This window comes from Littorina saxatilis, linkage group LG9 (genome assembly GCF_037325665.1).
Source record: "Littorina saxatilis isolate snail1 linkage group LG9, US_GU_Lsax_2.0, whole genome shotgun sequence".
Lineage (NCBI taxonomy): Eukaryota > Metazoa > Mollusca > Gastropoda > Littorinimorpha > Littorinidae > Littorina > Littorina saxatilis.
In genome coordinates this window covers 60,876,670-60,901,669 of record NC_090253.1, presented here as the reverse complement: position 1 = coordinate 60,901,669, position 25,000 = coordinate 60,876,670, and the positions used below count along the sequence as shown (strand labels likewise).

At 42.3% G+C, this 25,000-nt stretch overlaps 1 protein-coding gene and 1 long non-coding RNA gene across 3 annotated transcripts in view; both read left to right on the top strand.

Moving 5' to 3' along the window:
• LOC138976708 (protein PALS2-like) overlaps positions 1-25,000 on the top strand; it is a 501,736-nt gene that overhangs the window by 385,951 nt on the left and 90,785 nt on the right. The gene's annotated exons all lie outside the window — the stretch shown is intronic.
• LOC138976695 (uncharacterized) lies at positions 4,466-7,996 on the top strand. The gene is made up of 3 exons (XR_011459120.1): positions 4,466-4,550; positions 5,011-5,112; positions 6,622-7,996. It is a non-coding gene; the product is annotated as an uncharacterized lncRNA (long non-coding RNA).

Genomic DNA, 25,000 nt, shown 5'->3' with positions numbered 1-25,000 from the left:
ACACACACACACACACACACACACACACACACACACACACACACACACACACACACACACACACACACACACCGAAGAGGGTCATTGGATTGAAATAATAAGTTTGACAGTTTTGTTCGTTACTACGCTTCTGTATGTGTGTCTGAATGTTGCTTGATGATGTTAAAGCTATTACACAATATGTTTACTAAAAAAACCATGTTTTGTGTATTCGCAATTAGGGAATAAATACGTCCAATCGAGAGGCCAACATGGCGGGTAATTTGTGACATGCTGTTGGATGAAGCAATAACTAGGTCGTACGGAATGAAAGAAACACGAAAAAGCCAATGAACAGTTTGTAACTCATCATAAACGCATGCATTTTTAGTGGAATGAGTACTGTTTGCAGAAGATCAACACAATCTGAAATATTAACCATAGTTGTATTTGGTCAACTTTGTAATGTGTCCTTTCACAGCAGCCTGAACTTTATTTGCACAACACAGACCCACTTATCACAAACGCACGACTATTTTTGGCTGTCAATACTTTAGCACACTTCGTAACACGCGTGTAGAACGCAAGAAAAAAGCAAATCACGTCCAAAGTGTTTTGCAATCTGTCCATTTAACAATGTCAGAGCATTTGGTTTCCCCTTTTTCCTGTTACGATGTTATCGTTGTTTGCCCTGTTATTTCAATCAAAACGATTTTGTAGCGAACTTGTTTGTACCAAACTACACAGCATTCTTGGGGAAGGATATATATGGACCCGTTGTACCGCTGCGTGGTAGTGTCGCCCCTAGCCGACCGTTTGAAGTTTCGTTTGTGATCTGCTCGCTCATGTTACGATGCTATTTTGACCTGTAGTTGCTGCGCTAATGGTACGATTTTTTTTCAAGTTCACGAAAAAGCTTTATTTGCACATGTTTATGCTCACAGTGTCCTAAAGATCATATGAACACATTGTTGATGAATGTGAAGTTAGTTCAGTTTTTGACTCCCATGTCACAGTTTGGTGCCCAGCTCCAGATCAACCCGCATACATAATTATCTCGATTCCCAGTCTATGTTAAAACATTTAGTCAAAACTTGTAAAAAAAAAATTAAAAAAAAGAGAGACAGAAAGATTGCGTTGCCAGAAAGCGAAGTTCTTAGACAATTTTGAGACAATTTCAGTATTTGTATCATTACCCGCTATTACGAGTTAGTCGTGTGACAGAGAGTTTTCTTGCACACGAGACTGTAGATGTCTCACGACGGCGTAGCCGAAGTGAGACAGCAGCAGTCGAGTGTGCAAGAAAACTCTCTGTCACACGACTAACTCGTAATAGCGATTATGTCTCACAGCATAGGCATAGAAAGACAGAAATGAGTTTTTGGGGACGAAATAACAGGCACAAAACAAGACTGAAAAACACAATTGCCCTTTTAAACATATCCTACACACGCATACGCGCAGAAAATAGATTCAATGCGTTTCGTGTCTTTTCTGGTTGAATGCATTCAACAAAGTATCAACCAACGTTTCTGAATCTTTCAATGAAAAAAGATAAACTTATTTTGAACCAAACAGCACATACCAACGAAAGCTAAACACACAAACACACGCGCACTAACACAGATTGAATGCAAAGCGCGAACGAACACGGGAGGATTTTTGTAGGTCAGGTCGTGGGAAAGTCAGAGTCCACCCGAAATGTTCCACGGGGGAACTGGTTGTGTTTGCATTGTTTATTTTCTCACTGTGATGTTGATGGTTTATACAGTGCCGTTTTGAAAGAATATTTTCCGCATTTGGGGCACACTTTTGACTTTTGGTTCGTTTATCTCGTCGAAGTAACATTCGAGTGTTTTTAAATCAAAACCTTCCAACACCGCTGGGGCAGATTAGACCTGCCTGACTGTCTGCGTGCGTGTTAGAGCTGAAGACGAAGCCTCAATCGTTAAAATTAATATTAAAAGTCATACGGTTTTGAGCCATTAAGGACTTGAGTGTTTGAAGCCTCAATCACCAAAGCGTCACCTATCTGTAGGTCCTGAGCATCGGATGTACGTTGATACGTGGTGAGATCCGCACGGAACTGTCTATGCAACTTTTTCTAGTCACAGGTGTAAGGTTCGATCTTTTCTTTGAAATTTCGTCCTCTGTGTACGTAGCAACGCGTTTGGCCATTTTCGGTTTTCGTTGCAGACGACGATAATGAAAGTAGTACCTATTGTTTTGTTTTGACCTTTCGTATTCAGGGTTCTTAATTAAAGCTTGGTAAAGGGAGCTTGTCGTGTAAGTGGAAAGTTGACGAAGCTTTTGAAAACAGAAATTGAATGAAGAAGAAAATGTGGCTTTCAGTTATACTGATACAGGAGAATGGGGTTGGTGTTATTCTTTTTCCGTCAAACACTTAGTACACAGATAAAACGTGATTGACTGTTGACACACTATTCAGAATGCACAACAAAATGTAACAACACTTAGATATCCATTTTTCTACGTTCGTGATCACTTGAAATGAATACTGAAAACATAAGTGTTTAAGGTAGTGACTGAATGTAATTATGTGAAGGTAAAATGTTTCAGAAATAAATGCATAATCAAAATAATTGATTTCGGCATCAAAGCGTGTAACATACAATCTTGCACACGTTTGCTTTAGTAGTGGCAAAGAAGGAATGCGTGTGACATACTCTTATGTCACACGCTTTCCTTCTTTGCCACTACTAAAGCAAACGTGTGCAAGATTGTATGTTACACGCTTTGGAGCATGTGCAAGAACGAATTCAAACTCAAAATCATCCCTCCAAAAGCCAAAAAATGCACACACGACTTTTATTTCTCCTGCTGTTATCGTTTCTTCTCTTTACAAATTCTTCAACGCTGAGAATACTGAGAACGGCATCCCAGACGACAGTACTGTTTCCATACGCGAATTTAGCTGCCCTTGGGAAGTGCCTCGCTCAGGAGGCCTGTTAGTCTGAAACTAGAAGGACAGAGTTCTGAACATAGATGACAAAGACCCCGAAAAGAACAAACATTTCGCGGATGCAGACACAGAAAGACGTCATGAAGAATGCGATGCTTCAAAAGATACAGACTGTGACGATGACTGTGACGTCATTCACATATACAGAGACGTCATTCATAGTTGTTCGGTCACTTCCGTCAAAAAGTAGATCTCTCCACAATGGCTGCTCCTGTGTGAAGGTTTGTCAAGCTTGAGTACGCAAAACGTGTTTGTTCATTTCCTCTGTTGAAGCTGTGAGACATAAATGCTATTCCGACTTGGTCGTGTGACGGAGTTTTCTTCCACACTCGATTAGCTGATGTCTAACTCAGCCTCACGGCTTCGTTAGACAATCAACGTATTCTCGTGTGGAAGAAAACGTGTGTCACACGACCAAGTCTGAATAGCAGGTTCTGTCACACGACCAAGTCTAAATAGCAGGTAGTGTCACACGACCAAGTCTGAATAGCAGGTAATGTCACACGACCAAGTCTGAATAGCCGGTCATGTCACACGACCAAGTCTGAATAGCAGATAATGTCACACGACCAAGTCTGAATAGCAGCTAGGTACTGTCACACGACCAAGTTTGAATAGCAGGTACTGTCACACGACCAAGTCTGAATAGCAGGTACTGTCACACGACCAAGTCTGAATAGCAGGTACTGTCACACGACCAAGTCTGAATAGCAGGTACAGGCATAGATGAAAAAATGTCCACCAAAATACCCGTGTGACTTAGAATAATAGGCCGTGAAAAGTAGGATATGCGCCGAAATGGCTGCGATCTGCTGGTCGATGTGAATGCGTGATGTATTGTGTAAAAAATTCCATCTCACACGGCATAAAATAGATCCCTGCGCCTTGAGTACGAGTCTGGAGATACGCGCGCGATATAAGACTTCATATTAAACTCTCGCAGGTACTGTCACACGACCAAGTCGGAATAGCAGGTACTGTCACACGACCAAGTCTGAATAGCAGGTATTGTCACACGACCAAGTCGGAATAGCAGGTACTGTCACACGACCAAGTCGGAATAGCAGGTACTGTCACACGACCAAGTCGGAATAGCAGGTATTTTGTTTTGTCATTAATTACAATCTTTGCTTTGTTTCAACTTTTTTCAAACATTCTGGTTTTTGGATTTTAGACAGACAAACAATTTATAAACCAGTCCGACATTCCCAGGTGAACTGTATAAGCTTAGTTCTGATTGGTAAACCGCAGTCAGGATTACAAAAGGGTGAACTCGATTGGCTAAAAACCAAAAGTCCCTGGATTTGCTTCCATTTGCCGATTTGTATCCTTCGATTAAATTTTTTTTAGTGGACTTACTTCTTCAAAAAGTCCATAAATATTGATCGCACATCTTAGAAATTTTGACACAAGATGCGCCTTTTTCCCCTCTGCATTATGATATGAAAATCTCATTTTTACCAAATTTGGACTTACTGCCTTCTGCCAATACACGGCAGTATTGTATCATTATTTCCCTGGCCTTTGTCGGGGAAAATGGCGATGAGAGCTGCTGCCGACGTGTTCAACTATCCGAAGCAACAGTACAGTAAGTTGGTTTGTTTGTTTCATGATTTTTGTTGTTGGCATTTTTGCGTTCCTGTCTGAAATGACTCTCTCTCAATAGGTGCATGGGAATTTACAACGACAACACTGATTTTCTGACTGATTTGGGTATTCCAATGTGCACTTGCATTACGGAGCTAGCACTGAAGTAAAATGCCATAGTTCAAATGCCCATTTATTATAGTTTTGTTGTTGTACGCTACTTCTACCGTGACTTCTTGACTATTCACTTCTGCTATTTTCATCATGATATTTATGGATGCATTTAGCATGTTTCTAATACAAAGAGATAGTTGTTTTGATCTAGAATGAGTGACTTTTGGTTGAACAACACTAGTCTTGAGCACTGACAGCGTGTTAGATCTAGAACTGGAGGATTGTTCTCCCGTCTCTTTGTGCTTCCAACCATTGAAATAAGTATTGTGTCCTATTATATCTGACAGAAATGTGATTCGAAGCGGGACAGGCAGCGACGACAGCTGCAGCACACAGTCTGAGGGATACTCGCCACCACTGCCCCCTTTTGCTGAAGGGCCCAAAACAAGGTATGTTTCACTTACACAGCCAAAAATAGTGTGCAACATTTTTTCATTCCTTTCTTTTCTCGGGCTGAAGAGGTATGTTTTAAAACGAGCAACATCTTGACATCACTTTCGTTGCAGCAGCAGCAGCAGCACTTATCGTTTGCCATTTCAGTGGCCCGGAGGGGAGATGGGGGGAGGGGGTGGCGGGTGATATTCTCTGAAGATTCTCTGCAAGTCAATCGCACCAAACATAAAAAAGAGATATTTACTTTACCATCAATACTGTCCTGACTGTTGTCGTCATTGTTTTAACATCTGATAGAGTTCAAATCCACAAGAAAAGTACATCTTGTTACACTTAGTGAAGAATGTTTTAACACAGGCGGGAAATCGAGACGAGGGTCTATTGACTGTGTGTGTGTGTCTGTGTGTACATGTAGAGCGATTCAGAGAAAACTACTGGACCGATCTTAATAACACTTGACATGAGAGTTCCTGGGTATGATATCCCAAGATTTTTTCATTTTGTCGATAAATGTCTTCGATGACGTCATATCCGGCTTTAAGTGATAGTTGAGGCGGAACTGTCACGCTCTCATTTTTCAACCAAACTTTGGTCAAGCAATCTTTGACTCAGTCCGCACTTTGGGATTGAATTTCAATTAGTTAATTAGATTGCTCATTAAAGTTGTCATTAAAAACAAATTTTCACTTACCGATTAAAGTATCATTGCTTTGTATTCCGCATCTTCTCCTGAATTCAAATATTTATCGATAAGACGCTCAGAATTAAAGAAAATAGGTTGAGTATAAATGTTCGCATGTTTCGCCGAGTCGAGCGTGACCCGTCCCGGTGTTGATTCTTCGGGTATGGCTAGCCGAGACTATCTGAATGTAGTCTCGCCGACGACTGGTTTTTGTAGTTGATCTTTTAGTGTGATGCCTACATATTGACTGAATGTTTTTATATCGCTTCACGCGACTTGTTTATGTCTTTCTGCCCTCGGTTGGTGAAACTGAAAGATTACTGGGTGAAAAATCTGTTTTACTTCATTTACGGTTAACTCTTATAAGTCATACACTTTTTCGTAAAAACAATCATAATTATGTCCCACTACAGACAGACATATCTGCCGAGACGTGTTACAGTTCACAAGAGCACCATTCCACGTGTTCACATGCAAAACGCCTTCGGCCCAAACGTTTTCAGTTCAAATTGGGATTTCATTCTTGACGAATGAATTTTGCAAGTGATTCCTATGGCGTTTTGCATGATTTATGTTGCTATTTAAAAAAATTCAACTCAGTAAAGAGAAAAGCTTTACTGTAAAAGTTGTGTTTGAGTCCTGATGGAATGGTGCTTTTTCCACATGTAAAAGATTGGACAGACATGTGGTGGTGCACATGAATGCTTACACGAGAAAGAGTGGGCTGATAATCGTGTTCATCCACTGTTGTCTGATCCTACGGTTATTTGTGTGGTAGCTCGTCGCCATTATAATGGGATATTGTTAACTTTTATGTTGACAGGTGCTTAATCGGTGACTGCACCATTCCTCCTCATACATACGACGATTCAACACACGTTTCCGAAACATCAAGCCCCTCCATCCTAAGTGACGCAGATGATGCCTTACCTTCTTATCTGCTCTGACCTATGTTCCTCTGATGACCAGACGACACCAGCGAGGAAGAAAAAGCGAGCCAGAACCCCAGACAGCAGGATAACAAGAGACATAACATCAAGTATCTCCATCCTAAGTGACGCAGATGATGCCTTACCTTCTTATCTGTTCTGCTTTGAGAATGACTCTGACCTATGTTCCAACCATGGCAAGTGGCGAGACATGGTGTGCAACACAATTGCTTCCCAGCCTCAGTTATTCGAACAGTACGTGGGTACAACCATCGACGACCACCTTCGGGACATGCGACAGTTGGGCAGGTGGGAAACAGCTTGCGAACTCTACGCCATCGCAACTTGGCTCGGTCGTCACCTGTACGTGTTCTCGCCACACCCTGGGCAAGGCGACAACGCTGCAGCGTACAGATGGCTCTGATTCCCACCCCAGGAGGAAGCTGTCGAAATTGTTGGTGGGCATGATGAGTCGGTGCATCCACGGTATATCACACTGTGTCACACTCATGCCAACCACTTCGACCGAATTCGTCCGTTGCTGGCAGGTTGCAACTGCGAGATGCAACCACCTCGGCTTGCTGGAGAAGAGGCCACAATGGATCTTATCTAAATGACAATGCCAGCAACATACGACGGTTATGGACCGACGAAGAGGAAGAGGAGTACTATATACTGACAACTTTCAGTTTGACAATAACAGATGATGAGCGCAGAGATGCAGAACGTTGGGACGAGGAGGGAGAAGGGGTGGGGGGATTGTATGTTGTTTGTTAGTTATCCGAACAGTCTCATGGAACAAATCTACATCCAGTTAATCGCTGTAGTAGATAATTGTCATCAGTCGGATGGCAGAATGTCAGTGAATAGTTTTAGAAGGGGTGTAGACTGTAACTGGGGGAGATGGGGTGGTAAATGAATATACAACATCATATTTTGCAGGTTTGTGGTTTTGCTAGTTGAACACTCAACTACAATGTTTGTGGACACTGTGTGAATTACTATGTAATTCTACTAGCAAATGTAGCGCGCATGGCGTACAACTACAAATGATTATATAGTTCATCACACAGTTTTTAAGACTAATTAAACACTCAGGGATATAGCTCAGTTGGTAGCGCGCTGGATTTGTATTCAGTTGGCCGCTGTCAGCGTGAGTTCGATCCCAGGTTCGGCGGAAATTTATTTCAGAGTCAAATTTGTGTGCAGACTCTCTTCGGTGTCCGAACTCCCCCCCCCCCCCCCCCCCCCGTGTACACTACATTGGGTGTGCACGTTAAAGATCCCACGATTGACAAAAGGGTCTTTCCTGGATAAAATTGCTTAGGCACAGTTAATAATTGTCTACCTATACCCGTGTGACTTGGAATAATAGGCCGTGAAAGGTAAATATGCGCCGAAATGGCTGCAATTACTGGCCGTATAAAATTTCATCTCACACGGCATCACTGCAGAGCGCCTAGAACTGTACCCACGGAATATGCGCGATATAAGCCTCATTGATTGATTGATTGACTTCAGCTGAAAGTGAACACTGCACGATATATAGTTAACAGTGGTATAATGGCGGTTTGTCAAGCCAGTTCTTTTTGTCGTGATGTTGCTTTAATGTTGTGTCCTTTGGAAATCGTTAGTCAAACTCAATAAATAAAACGTCTTTTTGTCAAATCCTGGATTCTAATTCGTATCAGCAAACGAAAGCGAGAGAGACAGTGAGAAGGAAAACAAAAGTGTGTGTGTGTGTGTGTGTGTGTATGTGTGTGTGTGTGTCTGTCTGTGTGTCTCAGACATGGGATTCTTCCGTAAAATTACGGAATTCCGTAAATTTTTAGGCTCCAGGGATCATTCTTGAGATTCGTGCAAATCCGCTGAGAAAATGTTGGGGTATATGTAGGTAAAGACCCAAGTTTTTCGGCCGGTCCGCTGATCGCGACGCTCCATTCCATACTATTCTTGAACGGTTGGTTCCTAAAACGGTCAGACTGTTGCTGGTCGATCCGTATGGGAACGCGCTCTGTGTCTTTGTCTCCTACAGTCACCGTTTCAACGTAGCTATCGGGGATTCAGTATAAGCTAAAGCATACCGTATGAGAATGATTCGGCGCCATTTTTACATCGCTTCGAGCCACTTGCCAAAATGATGAGGAAGCTAAAGCGAGACGAAACCGTTCTATCCCGGGAAATTGACCAGCAGAAGTACAAGAAAAATCTCTGGAGATTCGACTGGCTCGATGAAGTTGTATCATTGAGCTGGAAATACGAGAAAGGCCAGAAGACACAAGACGTGAAACTGAAAGTTGGCGATGCTTTTGCTAAAATCAACTTGCCGGGAAAAGCTTAGTGCACTTTGTGCAACGATGTTAATGTTATCAACTACGGTTCCAATGGAAAGACTGCCCTCAAAAGCCACTTGAAAAGCAACAAGCACCTGACTATCCTGAAAACCCAGTCGTGTAATCAGTCACTGGGGTCGTTTGGCACCGACAAGGTAAGAACATTGAAACCACACCGTCACACGCCACCACCCCCCCCCCCCCCATCCCCGCCTCTCTCTCTCTCTCTCTCTCTCTCTCTCTCTCTCTCTCTCTCTCTCTCTCTCTCTCTCTTTCTCCTCCTTATTTTGAGTCTTAGCGTAAAATTAATTTGAGAAACATGGGAAGGAAGAGAAAGGGAGGGGGGGGGGGGGGGGCTATGATTAAGCTGAAATATGCATTTCAGGGCCATTTTTGTGTGTCTAAAATACTAAAAACCTTCAGCTTCTGGGGGCTTCGCCCCCAGACCCCGACCAGGGGCGTTGCCCCTGGACCCTACTGGGGGCCTTCTGCGAGACCCCCACTTTTTTTCCCTTAATTATCACTTTTTCTGAATCCCATGTCTGGTGTGTGTGTGTGTGTGTGTGTGTGTGTGTGTGTTACAGACAAGCAGCAAGAAAAAAGCGTGTGTGTGTGTGTACACGATTTCTTATATTTTTATTTTTATTTTAAAATAATTGCGTTCAAGTCAATATTTTTCTTGTGAATATCAAAAGAGAGTATCAGACTTGTATTAAAAATAATGGTCTTTTTAACCTTTGCCGGATGCCGCTTTTGACTACACACGCCCGACGATGCGGGTTTGTCTGAACCCATACATTTGAAAGGGGGTTTTTACCGTTTATTTCTCCAACGACGGGGTGGGTTCAGGGAAACCCACAGCGCTACTTCAGTGGGTGCATCGAGTTTCTCCCTTCATCGACTTCTTGCAGGGGAAGGAGAGGGGGAGGGAGAGACTGAGAGAGACTGAGAGAGACTGAGAGACTAAGAAAGAGAGAGAGAGACTAAGAAAGAGAGAGAGGGAGACTAAGGAAGAGAGAGAGAGACTAAGAAAGAGAAAGAGAGAGAGAGACTAAGAAAGAGAGAGAGAGAGACTAAGAAAGAGAGAGAGAGAGAGACTAAGAAAGAGAGAGAGACTAAGAAAGAGAGAGAGAGACTAAGAAAGAGAGAGAGAGATAGACTAAGAAAGAGAGAGAGAGAGACTAAGAAAGAGAGAGAGACTAAGAAAGAGAGAGAGAGAGACTAAGAAAGAGAGAGAGAGAGACTAAGAAAGAGAGAGAGACTAAGAAAGAGAGAGCGAGAGACTAAGAAAGAGAGAGAGAGAGACTAAGAGAGAGAGAGACTAAGAAAGAGAGAGAGAGAGAGACTAAGAAAGAGAGAGAGAGAGAGACTAAGACAGAGCGAGAGAGAGAGACAAAGAAAGAGAGAGAGACTAAGAAAGAGAGACAGAGACTAAGAAAGAGAGAGAGAGAGACTAAGAAAGAGAGACTGAGAGAGACTAAGAAAGAGAGAGCGAGAGACTAAGAAAGAGAGAGAGAGAGAGACTAAGAAAGAGAGAGAGAGAGACTAAGAAAGAGAGAGAGACTAAGAAAGAGAGAGAGACTAAGAAAGAGAGAGAGAGAGAGAGACTAAGAAAGAGATAGAGAGAGAGAGACTAAGAAAGAGAGAGAGAGACACTAAGAAAGAGAGAGAGAGAGACTAAGAAAGAGAGAGAGAGATTAAGAAAGAGAGAGAGAGACTAAGAGAGAGAGAGACTAAGAAATAGAGAGACTAAGAAAGAGAGAGAGAGAGAGACTAAGAAAGAGAGAGAGAGAGAGACTAATAAAGAGAGAGAGAGAGAAACTAAGAAAGAGAGAGAGAGACTTAGAAAGAGAGAGAGAGAGAGACTAAGAAAGAGAGAGAGAGAGACTAAGAAAGAGAGAGAGAGAGAGACTAAGAAAGAGAGAGAGAGAGACTAAGAAAGAGAGACAGAGAGAGAGACTAAGAGAGAGAGACTAAGAGAGAGAGACAGAGAGAGAGAGACAGAGAGAGAGAGAGAGAGACAGAGAGAGAGAGAGACAGAGAGAGAGACAGAGAGAGAGAGACAGACAGTCAGATAGACAGACAGTCAGATAGACGGATAGACAGATAGACAGATAGACAGACAGACAGAGCAACTGACAACAGACATACAGACAGAGAGATACGGACAGACAGACAGAGAGACAGACAGTCTCTTGGAGACAAACAGGCAGACAGACACTGTTCCGCCGCTTTGGTAATTATGGGTGTAGCAGAACCCGCGCCGTCGGCAGAGGGATAGTTACAATCACTACTACTCTTTAAAAGTATGGGTTTGCGTGAACCCGCGCCATCGGTAGTGTTTATGTTAATTAACATAATCAATTAATTTTAATGTTTTGTCATGTACACACTAAAACTTTGCAGACAGAGAGCAAATTAGGTGTGTGAGAGATACTTAAAATTTCAAAACGATACCTTTAATGGTTCCAGAGTTACAATGATTTTAGTGTGTCTCTGGGTAGTGGTGAACCCAGGAAGCACGGCAAATGTTATTACACGATATCAATGACACAAGAACGGATTAACAATAAAGTTAATCATTAGAGAGCGACCACAGAATGATAAGCAAAACAAGAGGCGAAGCCTTCAAGGCTCACGTAAGAAATCGACAAACAGTAACACAAACTCAATCACTCCGTCACACATACACACACACACACACACACACACACACACACACACACACACACACACACACACACACACACACACACACACACACACACACACACACACAGTAAGCATAGGTGAAACTATGCAAGAAAGCGAGACCCTGGATCTGCCAAGAAGTCTCGGCCCGCTCACAATAACAATGACCGAGACTTTCAGTAATTCCTTTGCGTGACGTCTAACCCTCTTACGTCATAATGTGACGTCTTCAAATAGTTTCTATCACACACGTCGAACACTTTTGACCGAGACTGACGTAATCCATAGACTCGGAAATGTTAAAGTTTCTACCACAGACATACACACATACATACATACATACGCACGCACAGACAGACAAAGTTTATCATCGCATAGGCTACACTTACGTGAGCCAACGAGGAACTCAGACAAAGACTAACTTAAGCATGTGTTGAAATTTAGGAAAACGGGAACATTCGTATCAGTTAATCACAAAGGAAAATACAAATTGTTCACCAAGGAAGTTGTTTGTGCATTCAGAAAATCACGAAATCACTGGACGTAAAGTCACATTTGAAAAACGTTCCAAAAGCAGTGTTGCGTGTATTTCTTCTACTTTCAAGTTTCTGAGATAATAAATTAGCAGAAAGCAGAAAGTCCACTTGCTGCTTTATGCCTTTTTCTCAGCCAGATATAACGCTAGGATATAATATGGCAGAAAGCAGTAAGTCCAATGCTGCTTTTTGCCATTTTTTTTAAATAAGATTTAAGTCGGGATATAATTTGGCAGAAAGCAGTATGTCCTCTTACTGCCTTTTACCATTATTTTTAAGTGAATGAGTTTGGGGAATTAATTCGGCAAAAGGCAGTAAGTCCACAAAAATCATTATTTCTAAGTGATGAATTAAATGAGGGTTTTAATATTCATAGCAGAAACGCACAATAATGCCCAACATGTTATCAGCAAACAAAAAAAATCATTTAAAGCTTTTCATTCCAAATCAGTGATGCAAACAGAAAATGTCGATTTTCTCGAAACTATGTTTCATGGACTTGCTTCCTTCTGCCTTTACACGGCAGTATTAACTCAAACTTACCATTGTTTGCGCTCCAGTTCCCCATACCGCTGTCAACGCAACCTTGCCTGTAGCGACAAAGGTTTCCTTCAAAGCAGCAGCTTACAGCGGTTCGAGATTCAAATGAGACTGCACACAGTAAGGGGCACAGTCTGCCCTGTAAAACTGGTTTTCACATTGAACAGTTCAGCCCGTGAGCAATATTAATTCAGAAAGGACAGATTTTTTCCTGGTTAAACCACTCACAACTGTATCAAAAATTAGAGTTTAAAGTTTAACCTGCATCAGAGCAGAGATTATCAATAACCAGGAACTGAGAAACAGACAGACAGACACACCGACAGACACAGACACACACTGACACACAGACACAGACACAGACACACACACACACACGCACGCACGCATGCACGCACGCACGCACGCACGCACGCACACACGCACGCACGCAGACACACACACACACACACACGCACACACACAACTTCTCACCAGAAGTGTCTGCTTGATTAGTTGAATTGTTCTCGCAACAATTCGCTGACCTAAACGTGAAAAAAAAAAATCAAATTCAACCCAAAGTGTAAAAAATAAATACAAATTATACCGATTGTTAAAGGTTTTTTTTTGATTGTGAAATGCTTGGAAAAAGATTTTGCTCCATTTGGATTCAAATGCTCTTGAGGGAGAGCGACATTTCAATATGACTGTTTTTTTCGTTAATTTCGTTTGAAGCAATGGAAAACCCTATCCAACACGACAATAATGTGGCCTCCTCTCTGTCTCTCTCTTTCTCTCTTTCTCTTTCTCTCTCTCTCTCTCTCTCTCTCTCTCTCTCTCTCTCTCTCTCTCTCTCTCTCTCTCTCTCTCTCTCTCCCTCTCCCTCTCTCTCTCTCTCTCTCTCTCTCTCTCTCTCTCTCTCTCTCTCTCTTTGCGGACTGACGATCATTATATACATTGAACATAATCTCTCTCTCTCTCTCTCTCTCTCTCTCTCTCTCTCTCTCTCTCTCTCTCTCTCACTCACTCCCTCTCTTACCCCCGCTCTCTCTTTCTATAATTCAGTAGGTTCGATAAGTCCAATACACTATATATATAGGACATCTAGCTTACCGTGTTGTCGAACAGGTCTGGCTCGCTATACTACGAATAAACAGGAACAGCGCAAGACAGAACGAGCTTGACCGGGACCTCATTTTGGAAGCAAAATACACAGAGGAATTGACAGCTGAAAAATATGATTATAAGACATGTACCATAATAATCATGCATCAACCAAGAAAATAACAAGTACACAGTGTCTTGGAACCAGTTAGACGACAAGTGCAGACAAATAAGAACAAATAATGATAAAGTTGAAATTTTCTTGGCTATTCCCTGTTGTGATTGCTTGATAACCTCGTATCGTCGCCCAAAATCCATTGCACTTTAGAGAACATAATATATTTGCGCATACACTTAGATTAATTGTAGATGTATCAATACAAATTATTGTCCAGCAGTTATGAGTAACCTAGCGGAACGAATATCATTTTATTCACCGCTGTGTTTTTCTATTTCAGAAGAAAAAACACACATTTGTACTCAGCTTCTATAATTCGTAAGCAGGTGACACTCATCTCGGATTATATATTGATTATTGTAATTCATCAAGATGGGTTTAAAGTGTAACATGTTCTGTGATTGGTCATATTATCGGTGTTCAATTCTCCATGAACACCGAATATCTACTCATTGAACATCTGCTAGGGAGGTTCATTAAATTACGTTCAACTAGTCTCTGTTAGTCACAAGAGTGATATGCAAATATTAACCACAGAGCAGAACACCCAGACGATTGTTTCATGCAAATAGATGACGTCGATCGCATGACGTTAAGTAATGTAGGAATTCTTCGGGGCTACATCAGTCAATTCGAAACACTGCTTTTTGTTGTTGGCTGTCTATCCATCATGTAAAATACCCCCCCCCCCCTCCCCCCCAAAAAAAAACATAAAAACACACACACACACACACACACACACACACACACACACACACACACACACACACACACACACACACACAAACCCACACACACACAAAATAAAAACAATGAATGTAAAAGGATAACATTGGAACAGCGTAGTTAGATAGCAATACGGAAACATTTATTGGGACCCTTGTAGATAAGTGAACTGAAAATAGTATGTGAAGAGAAGAGAACCATTCTGATCGTTTTGAAATCGTAAGCAGAAAAGCAAGAAGGAGGTTGTCGACAAATTGAATAACATTAACACAGACAGGCTTCCGTACTTCCGTTTCAGTGGGGTAGAGTTTGTGTCAAAAAGAAGAATTCTCGTTTTCTTCAATGTTCCGGGAACTAGATTTGCTCTGATGTATGTAACTTATTTCGAAGGTAAGTCATATGAGCATTTTGCTTTTCTTGCTGATAGCTTATTTCGTAATTGACGATTCTTGACATTGGATTATAGAACAAAATCCCTTCACTGCGCAGGAAGCAGACACACTGTTGATTTGTAGAATGTGTCCAAGTGGAAGAATGCCCTTACTCTATGACAAAGCTTGCACAGATCCCTGGTGGTGCAAGTAATTACACGAGCAGGATTATGCGTTTCACTCTGTGATCTGTGAAGTAGAAAAGAAAATGATGACTCAAGTGCAATACCATTAAATGAAACGTTATACTTTGCTGCCCGTGTAAGCGATGTCTTGCACCACAACAGATCTGTCTGGGCTTAAATAAAAAATATCTTGTTACGATGACACGTGTCAGACATCTACACCCTGCCTACTTCATGTGCAGAGTGGGAACAGTACAGGTTTTTTTCCTGAGCAATATGTAATACAAATATATAATGTACTTGTCACTGCGGTCGTGATTAGTTCTTCGTCTGACGTCAGCTGAATGAAACGCAGAAGGCTAAACTCCGACGAGGAAGTGTTACAGGCAGGATAATATTAATACGGATGAGTTGGCTCACTGACTCTGTTTACGGCCCTTCAACTACTCAGCTATGAGAGGTTCAAGGAAAACAGGCATGCGACAAAGAAGTTATAAAGAGATGTATTAGTTATAGAAACGTTACTTTACATAGAATTGACATTTTATTCAGTACATAATTATCACCAAAATGCTGTTTGTTTGGAAACAATTCAGGGGCATATTGTATCTTTTCTTAATAATCTTTGTGTCACAAGCAAAATGAAACGTCGCAGTATTTTTAATTTATGAAAACGAATTATGAAATTTGCCACCTTACTCAAGCATTCAAGCCTATTTCAAGCATTGTAAAATTATGATTATTGTTCTTGTACCACGAAGAAGTCTTCATATATGCTAAACTGAAAAAAAACCACTGACAATTATCTGAATCTTTCATCATTATTTATTCGAAGGATAAATAGCAGTAATAATGTCGAAGGTTATTCAAAACGTTATCTAAAAGTATGTACACTCTGTGTTCTTACCACAAAGCGAGAAGATATTCACCGGCATAATCACATTGCTGTGATGTGTCAACGTCAGATGATCGACTTACTTGGTTTCTTGACTTCTTTTACAACGAAGAAGACATTCACATACATTATGCTAAACTGAACAACAACACTGAAACGTATCTGAATCATTCACAATTATTTGTTCGAAGGATGACTAGATAATACTGTCGAAGGTTACTGAACACGTTATATAAAAGTATGTAAAATATGTGTTCTTACCACAAAGCGAGGAGACATTCACTAGCATAATCACACTGCTGTATGAGGATCGACTAACTTGGCAAGCGCTTGTTGTCGTACCTACCCGTCTATGTGCGTTTAACTTCCTGAATCGGTAACGTGGTTTACTGGTGTATTGTTGCGAGTGTACCAGGTTGTAATGAATGGCTCCTTTCACCGGGTATTGCACAACAGGTAGGTTCTCAAAACGGAAACCGGATAAGTTCGTATTACGGGTTTTGCACATTCCTTTGCTTCTCAGTCTATAAATACGTTACCTGTATGTGCTTGTGAGCTTGTGTGATATGAAGAGCGTTATCTGTGTGTAAATGTGCTCGATGTGTGTGTGTGTGTGTGTGTGTGTGTGTGTGTGTGTGTGTGTGTGTGTGTGTGTGTGGGCGTGTGCGTGTGTGCGTGTGAGTGAGTGTGTGTGTGTGTGCGTGCGTGCGTGCGTGTGTGTGTGCGTGCGTGCGTGCGTGTGTGTGTGTGTGTGTGTGTGTGTGTGTGTGTGTGTGTGTGTGTATGTGTGTGTGTGTGTACCCCCGTTTCCACAGGTTTGGTTGCCTAAATCACCATAAGGCAACCATCCACACGTGGATGGCAACCTAAACTCTGGATGGCAACCTAATTGTGTGGATGGTCGCTTCATTTAACACCGTTAAATTGACTTTTTTGACGGAAAGAATGTCATAACAATGTTCAAAATGACATTCTTTCCGTCCTCTATAGGCGACGAAATAGGTCAAATTTTGTGCATTTTTTAGTGCAAAATTCTTCGATACAGAATACAGAATACAGAATACAGTATACAGTATTTATTGAGCCAAGTGACATTAAAAAAATATTTTAAGCACAAGGAATTTAGCGTAGTGTTGGTAAAATCACGCACACACACACACCCACACACACACTGACACACACACACACACACGCCCACACATTCACTGACATACACACCAACACACACACGCCCACACTACAGCAGTCACGATCACACCATCACACGCAGGGCAGACATGAGGTAAAACAAATGACAATCATCTATTAAAAGAAAAAGTACAAAGAGTGGTCTAAGATGCTGGTGGAAGGGTCTACACAGAATACAATTTTATAATCTAATGCATAGTTAGAACTAGCCCATCCCCTCCACCCACCCACTCATGAATGACTAAAATAATGCAGCTAAAAATATAGAAAAAAATAAAAATCACACATCAAAGTCCCACTCAACCCCCCCCCTCCCCACCACCACCACCACCACCACCACCACCTAACACTGAGTCACAGGATGTGGTGAGCTCACCGCCAGCAGGATCACCGACTGCGAAGCTGCCCAACTGAGGGATGGGATGCGTTAAGGGAGGAAACAGCTTGGGGGAAGAAAGAGGTCTGGAGACGTCGAGTGCGTGCCCCCAGGGATCGGAATCGACGACCTGAGGGCAGGCGCTCGAAGAGGGGATGGCCAGGGTGGGACTCGTCAGCCACAATTTTCTGGGCTCTGGACAGCATGCGCTTGGCATAGAGGGATGCTAGGGAGGGCAGCTCACAGCCGACGATCCCGCTAGCAGTGCGCACCACACGCTCCAGCTTGTTCTTGAGCAGCTGGGAGGTGTTGCCGTACCACACTGTGATGGAGAATGTCAAGATGCTCTCCACCACGGCCCTGTAGAACTGGACCAGGATGACCTGGCTGAGGCGGAACTTCTTGAGCTGGCGCAAGAAGTAGAGGCGTTGCCGCGCTCGCTTGACGATGGCGTCAACGTTATCATCCCAGCACAGGTCGTTGGAGATGGTGGTGCCTAAGAACTTGAAAAAGTCCACCATCTCGATGGGATCGCCGTTGATGATCAGTGGAGCCACAGGGCCTTTTTTCCTGCGAAAGTCCACCACCATCTCCTTGGTCTTGGTGGCGTTCAGCAGGAGATTGTTGTTGTCGCACCACGACACCAGACAGTCGACCTCCTGGCGGTACACGGTCTCATCACCGCCGGTGATGAGACCTTCGGCTGTGGTGTCGTCAGCGAACTTCACCGGCTGAACTGAGTCATGAGAGGCGACGCAGTCGTTGGTGAAGAGGCAGTAGAGCAGCGGTGAGAGGACGCACCCCTGGGGTGCTCCGGTGCTCAGGACCAGCGTCTTGCAGAGGAGGCCGTTGACCTTGACTGTCTGGGGGCGCTGAAGGAGGAAGTCAAGGAGCCACAGGCAGAGGGAAGGGGCAAGGTCAAAGAGGAGGAGCTTGTCATAGAGTTTTTGGGGGATAATGGTGTTAAAGGCCGAGGAGTAGTCCACAAAGAGGAGGCGGGCATAGGAGTTGGGGGTCTCGAGGTGCTGGAGGATGAAGTGGAGGGCAACGGCGACAGCGTCGTCCACAGACCGGTTGGCCTGGTAGGCGAACTGGAGGGGATCGAGCCTACCGCTGATGACGGACTGGAGGTGCTTGAGGACCAGGCGCTCAAGCACTTTCATCACCAGGGAGGTAAGGGCCACCGGTCTGTAGTCGTTCATGGCCGACGCTGTGGGCTTCTTGGGGACGGGGATGATGGTTGAGGCCTTGAAGCAGTGGGGAACAGTACAGAGCTGGAGGGAGGAGTTAAAGAGGTCAGTGAGAACAGGTGTCAGCTGATCCCCACAATGCCGTAGGGTAGGGCCTGAGACGCCGTCTGGGCCAGCCGCTTTCCTGCTTTTCTGTTTGCGGAGAAGCAGCCGGACATCCCCCTCACTGACAGTGAAGGGGGGAGGCAGGGGGGACGAGGGGTCGGGGAATGACGCCGTCACAGGGGTGTGGTTGTCGCGGTCAAAACGAGCGTAAAACTCGTTAAGTTTGTCAGGGAGGGTGGGGTCGTCGGCTACTGGGGGGCTCTTCTTCTTGTAGTTCGTGACCGCCTGGAGCCCGTGCCACACAGCACGAGAGTTGCCGGACTGGAATTGCTCCTCCAGTTTGCACTTGTAGTCCCACCTCGCCTTACGCATCTCCCGCTGGAGGTCGTACTTGGCCCGCTTGAACTGCGCCTCGTCACCGCTCTTGTGGGCGTCGTCCTTGGCCTTCAGCTGCTTCTTCAGGCCGCCGTTGAACCACGGCTTGTCGTTGGCCCAGGACTTCACCTCCTTGGTCGGGATACAGACGTCTTCGCAGAATGCGATGTAGGACGTCAAGACGTCGGCCTGCTCGTGAACGTCGACGCATGGCTGGGTAAGCGCCGCCCAGTCTGTACAGTCAAAACAGCCTTGCAGCTGCTCGATGGAATCTGAGTTCCAGCGTTTAACTGTTCTGACGTGGGACTTGGCTGTCTTCAGCCGCTGACGGTAGGCAGGGAGGAGGTAGACCATGACGTGGTCGGAGCGACCGAGAGGGGGGCGACTGATGGCGCGGTACGCACCACTGATGGTACTGTAGCAGTGGTCGAGTGTAGCCTTGTTACGCGTGCCAACCTTGACGTGCTGTTTGTACCTGGGGAGTTCCTTGTTCAGCTTCGTATGGTTAAAGTCCCCCATCACCAGCACCCGACAGTCAGGAAACCTGTTCTCCATTGCAGACACTTGCCTAGAGAGTTCTTGAATGGCTGTAGCTGCGTGTGCCTGTGGGTGAATATACACGCCGACCAAGACAAGGGAGGTAAACTCTCTCGGCAAGTAGAAAGGCTTGCACTGTAGAGTTATCGTTTCGAGATCTGGCGAACCGTGCGTAGAAAGCACTTTGCCGGAGCGAGTACTGCACCCAGTGCTGTTGTAGTGCAAGTGCAAGTGCACTAGAAAGGCACTACACCCAGTGCCGCCTCTTAGGTAACCATCCACACTTTAGGTACGTGTGTGTGCCGTCATGATGAAACATTTACAAACGCCTTGATTTAATATTGTTATTAGTTTTTCAATGCAGAAATTCATTTCAAGGGATCTTACTATCAGCTTGGATTTTTTTCGGAACCAAACTTCCTTTATGCGAGTCAGTCACTATTTGCTACTTGTGACAGAGAAAAGGAATTGAGGCTGAAATGTACAAACTAAACAAAAAAGCTGAAATTGTTTGCACAGTGACATACATCACTGAGGAATATAAAACCATAACAAGTCGCGTAAGGCGAAAATACAATATTTAGTCAAGTAGCTGTCGAACTCACAGAATGAAACTGAACGCAATGCCATTTTTCAGCAAGACCGTATACTCGTAGCATCGTCAGTCCACCGCTCATGGCAAAGGCAGTGAAATTGACAAGAAGAGCGGGGTAGTAGTTGCGCTAAGAAGGATAGCACGCTTTTCTGTACCTCTCTTTGTTTTAACTTTCTGAACGTGTTTTTAATCCAAACATATCATATCTATATGTTTTTTGGAATCAGGAACCGACAAGGAATAAGATAAAAGTGTTTTTAAATTGATTTGGACAATTTAATTTTGATAATAATTTTTATATATTTAATTTTCAGAGCTTGTTTTTAATCCGAATATAACATATTTATATGTTTTTGGAATCAGCAAATGATGGCAAATAAGATAAACGTAAATTTGAATCGTTTTATAAATTTTTATTTTTTTTTACAATTTTTAGATTTTTAATGACCAAAGTCATTAATTAATTTTTAAGCCACCAAGCTGAAATGCAATACCGAAGTCCGGGCTTTGTCGAAGATTACTTGACCAAAATTTCAACCAATTTGGTTGAAAAATGAGGGCGTGACAGTGCCGCCTCAACTTTCACGAAAAGCCGGATATGACGTCATCAAAGACATTTATCAAAAAAATGAAAAAAATGTATGGGGATTTCATACCCAGGAACTCTCATGTCAAATTTCATAAAGATCGGTCCAGTAGTTTAGTCTGAATCGCTCTACACACACACACAGACACACACACACACACGCACACACGCACACACACACGCACATACACCACGACCCTCGTTTCGATTCCCCCTCGATGTTAAAATATTTAGTCAAAACTTGACTAAATATAAAACAAGTCGCGTAAGGCGAAAATACAATATTTAGTCAAGTAGCTGTCGAACTCACAGAATGAAACGCAATGCCATTTTACTCGTAGCATCGTGGCAAAGGCAGTGAAATTGACAAGAAGAGCGGGGTAGTAGTAGTTAGGGGAACTTCTGTAATAGCACGCTTTTCTGTACCTCTCTTTGTTTTAACTTTCTGAGCGTGTTTTTAATCCAAACATATCATATCTATATGTTTTTGGAATCAGGAACCGACAAGGAATAAGATGAAAGTGTTTTTAAATTGATTTGGACAATTTAATTTTGATAATAATTTTTATATATTTAATTTTCAGAGCTTGTTTTTAATCCGAATATAACATATTTATATGTTTTTGGAATCAGCAAATGATGGCAAATAAGATAAACGTAAATTTGGATCGTTTTATAAATATTTTGTTTTTTTTACAATTTTCAGATTTTTAATGACCAAAGTCATTAATTAATTTTTAAGCCACCAAGCTGAAATGCAATACCGAACCCCGGGCCTCGTCGAAGATTACTTGACCAAAATTTCAACCAATTTGGTTGAAAAATGAGGGCGTGACAGTGCCGCCTCAACTTTCACGAAAAGCCGGATATGACGTCATCAAAGACATTTATCAAAAAAAATGAAAAAAACGTTCGGGGATTTCATACCCAGGAACTCTCATGTCAAATTTCATAAAGATCGGTCCAGTAGTTTAGTCTGAATCGCTCTACACACACACACACACACACACACAGACACACACACAGACACACACACAGACACACGCACATACACCACGACCCTCGTTTCGATTCCCCCTCGATGTTAAAATATTTAGTCAAAACTTGACTAAATATAAAAAGCAGAGAATGCCATTATTGGATTATTGTGTATACAATATCGCACAAGAGAGCTACTCCGCTGTCAGTTTCCAAGTTAGATCTTTAATTTGTTGTTTTCCAAGTAGGAGGTAGGTCTTCTCTTTCAGTTTAGGGGAACTTCTGTAATAGCTGCCAAGTTCACTATCGTTTGGGGAAACTCACCACCTAATGTATGTTTTAAGTACAACAAATATCTCTATCTTCTCTATTCTGTAAACACGTACGCGATAATTCTTATGAGTACAGGATCAAAATAAGACAACAATTATTCCTTCTTGCAAAAAACCCACATTGTCTCAACAGTATTCCAAATAAACAACGAATTACAAAACAAAAAAGTTATTTTGAAATATGGTAACTGCAGGCAAATGGCAATGTGTGAGTTATAATATGTGTATCCACATCACTTTTTGTCGAATTAAATGTTACGCTGTATCTTTTTCTATTCATCCTTTATCACAATAAACACTATAAAACAATACCACTTTATTGTTTCACAAAAAGATGCAGTGAGTGGACGTGTAAAAACAACAAGAAATATTCAACAGAAAGGACCAATAGTGACATTCAACACGCACTCATGCACAACATTATCTAAAAATAAAACGACAATCATCAACTTATTTTCATGGCATGAAGTATATATTACAAGAAGAGGCTAAACGTATGACATCTAAATTATCAAGTAGTTTGCAGGGATGTTGCTACAAATTCATACCTATAGGACAAATGTCTTAGCTCTTCAGCATCAATAGGACATTTGACCGCTTTCAGAAATTTCAATAGGACCCTGGACGTCAGAATTTTTTCACTTTCAAGAATGACGCTCGCCGTGTCCCCCACTGTTTTTGACCCTAATGTAGCACAGGATGCCGTTAAATAGTCAAACGTGTTCGGCTTTTGTTGAACTTTGGCAGGCTTTATTTTTATTTTTCGGTGGCATAACTCGGTGCGCTTCGTCAAATTAAATGTCTCGAACTGAAGGCAAAAGCAGACGCAAGACTTAGTCAGTGGGAGTTGTCTCCCTTACTCCAAACTTTAATGTGCTGCAAACGGGTGTCACCCAAACGCAAGATCCGCACTGCACAACTTCAGTGCACCTGTACGCGAGAGTGCTTGGTTGCTTTTTGAAAATGTGTATCTTGAAAGGAACATTAACGAATATCGCGCTATCCGAAGGAATTGAGTTATTAGACTGGTTAAGTGTACAGTTTGAGTGTTAGTGTTAGTGGTTATCGGCACTTTTTTATGTGGTGACGTCAGCGTTTTGTGCGCAGTTCAAAGGTTAGGGGTCAAAGTTAACGTTTGCTCCCTTTGATCTGCTAACGAGCGGTGGTTAAATCGACAGAAATAACGAACCCTGAATGTTATGTGAAAACTCAGCGAACGCATGTTTATTCATACATTTTGTTTAGTTGAACGTCAGGAACTGTCTGTTCTCTTCTTTACTGATTTTTACATTTAGTCAAGTTTTGACTAAATGTTTTAACGTAGAGGGGGGAATCGAGACGAGGGTTGTGGTGTATGTGTGTGTGTGTGTGTGTGTGTGTGTGTGTGTGTGTGTGTGTGTCTGTCTGTCTGTCTGTCTGTGTGTGTGTAGAGCGATTCAGACCAAACTACTAGACCGATCTTTATGAAATTTGACATGAGAGTTCCTGGAAATGATATCCCCGGACTTTTTTCTTTTTTTCGATAAATACCTTTGATGACGTCAAATCCGGCTTTTCAAAGTGTAAAAGTTGAGGCGGCACTGTCACACCCTCATTTTTCAATCAAATTGATTGAAATTTTGGCCAAGCAATCTTCGACGAAGGCCGGACTTCGGTATTGCATTTCAGCTTGGTAGCTTAAAAATTAATTAATGACTTTGGTCATTAAAAATCTGAAAATTGTTAAAAAAAAAAAAATGTTTTTAAAACGATCCAAATTTACGTTCATCTTATTCTTTATCATTTTCTGATTCCAAAAACATATAGATATGTTATATTTGGATTAAAAACAAGCTCTGAAAATTAAAAATATAAAAATTAGTATTAAAATAAAATTTCCGAAATCGATTTAAAAACAATTTCATCTTATTCCTTGTGGGTTCCTGATTCCAAAAATATATAGATAAAAACAATTTCATCTTATTCCTTGTGGGTTCCTGATTCCAAAAACATATAGATGTGATATGTTTGGATTAAAAACACGCTCAGAAAGTTAAAAAGAATAGAGATAAAGAAAAGCGTGCTATCCTTCTCAGCGCAACTACTACCCCGCTCTTCTTGTCAATTTCACTGCCTTTGCATCGAGCGGTGGACTGACGATGCTACGAGTATAGTTACGCTCTTGCTGTAAAAATGCAGTGAGTTCAGTTTCATTCTGTTAGTTCGACAGCTTGACTAAATGTTGTACATGAACAAAGTATGCAAACCAGAATAACAACTGTGTGAATGGTGCTATACTGAATGAAAGAGTGTGACATGAAGTTCTTGTACATCATTGTAAAGAGTGTGAATGACGTTTTAGTTTAGATGTCAAGCGCTTAGAGCAAGCCTTTTTAACGAAAGTTTTTGATTTAGCGCTATATAAATGTTCTTATTATTATTAAACCAGATGATCCAGCGACGTCCTTCCCAATTTATGTCCAATGGACGTCTA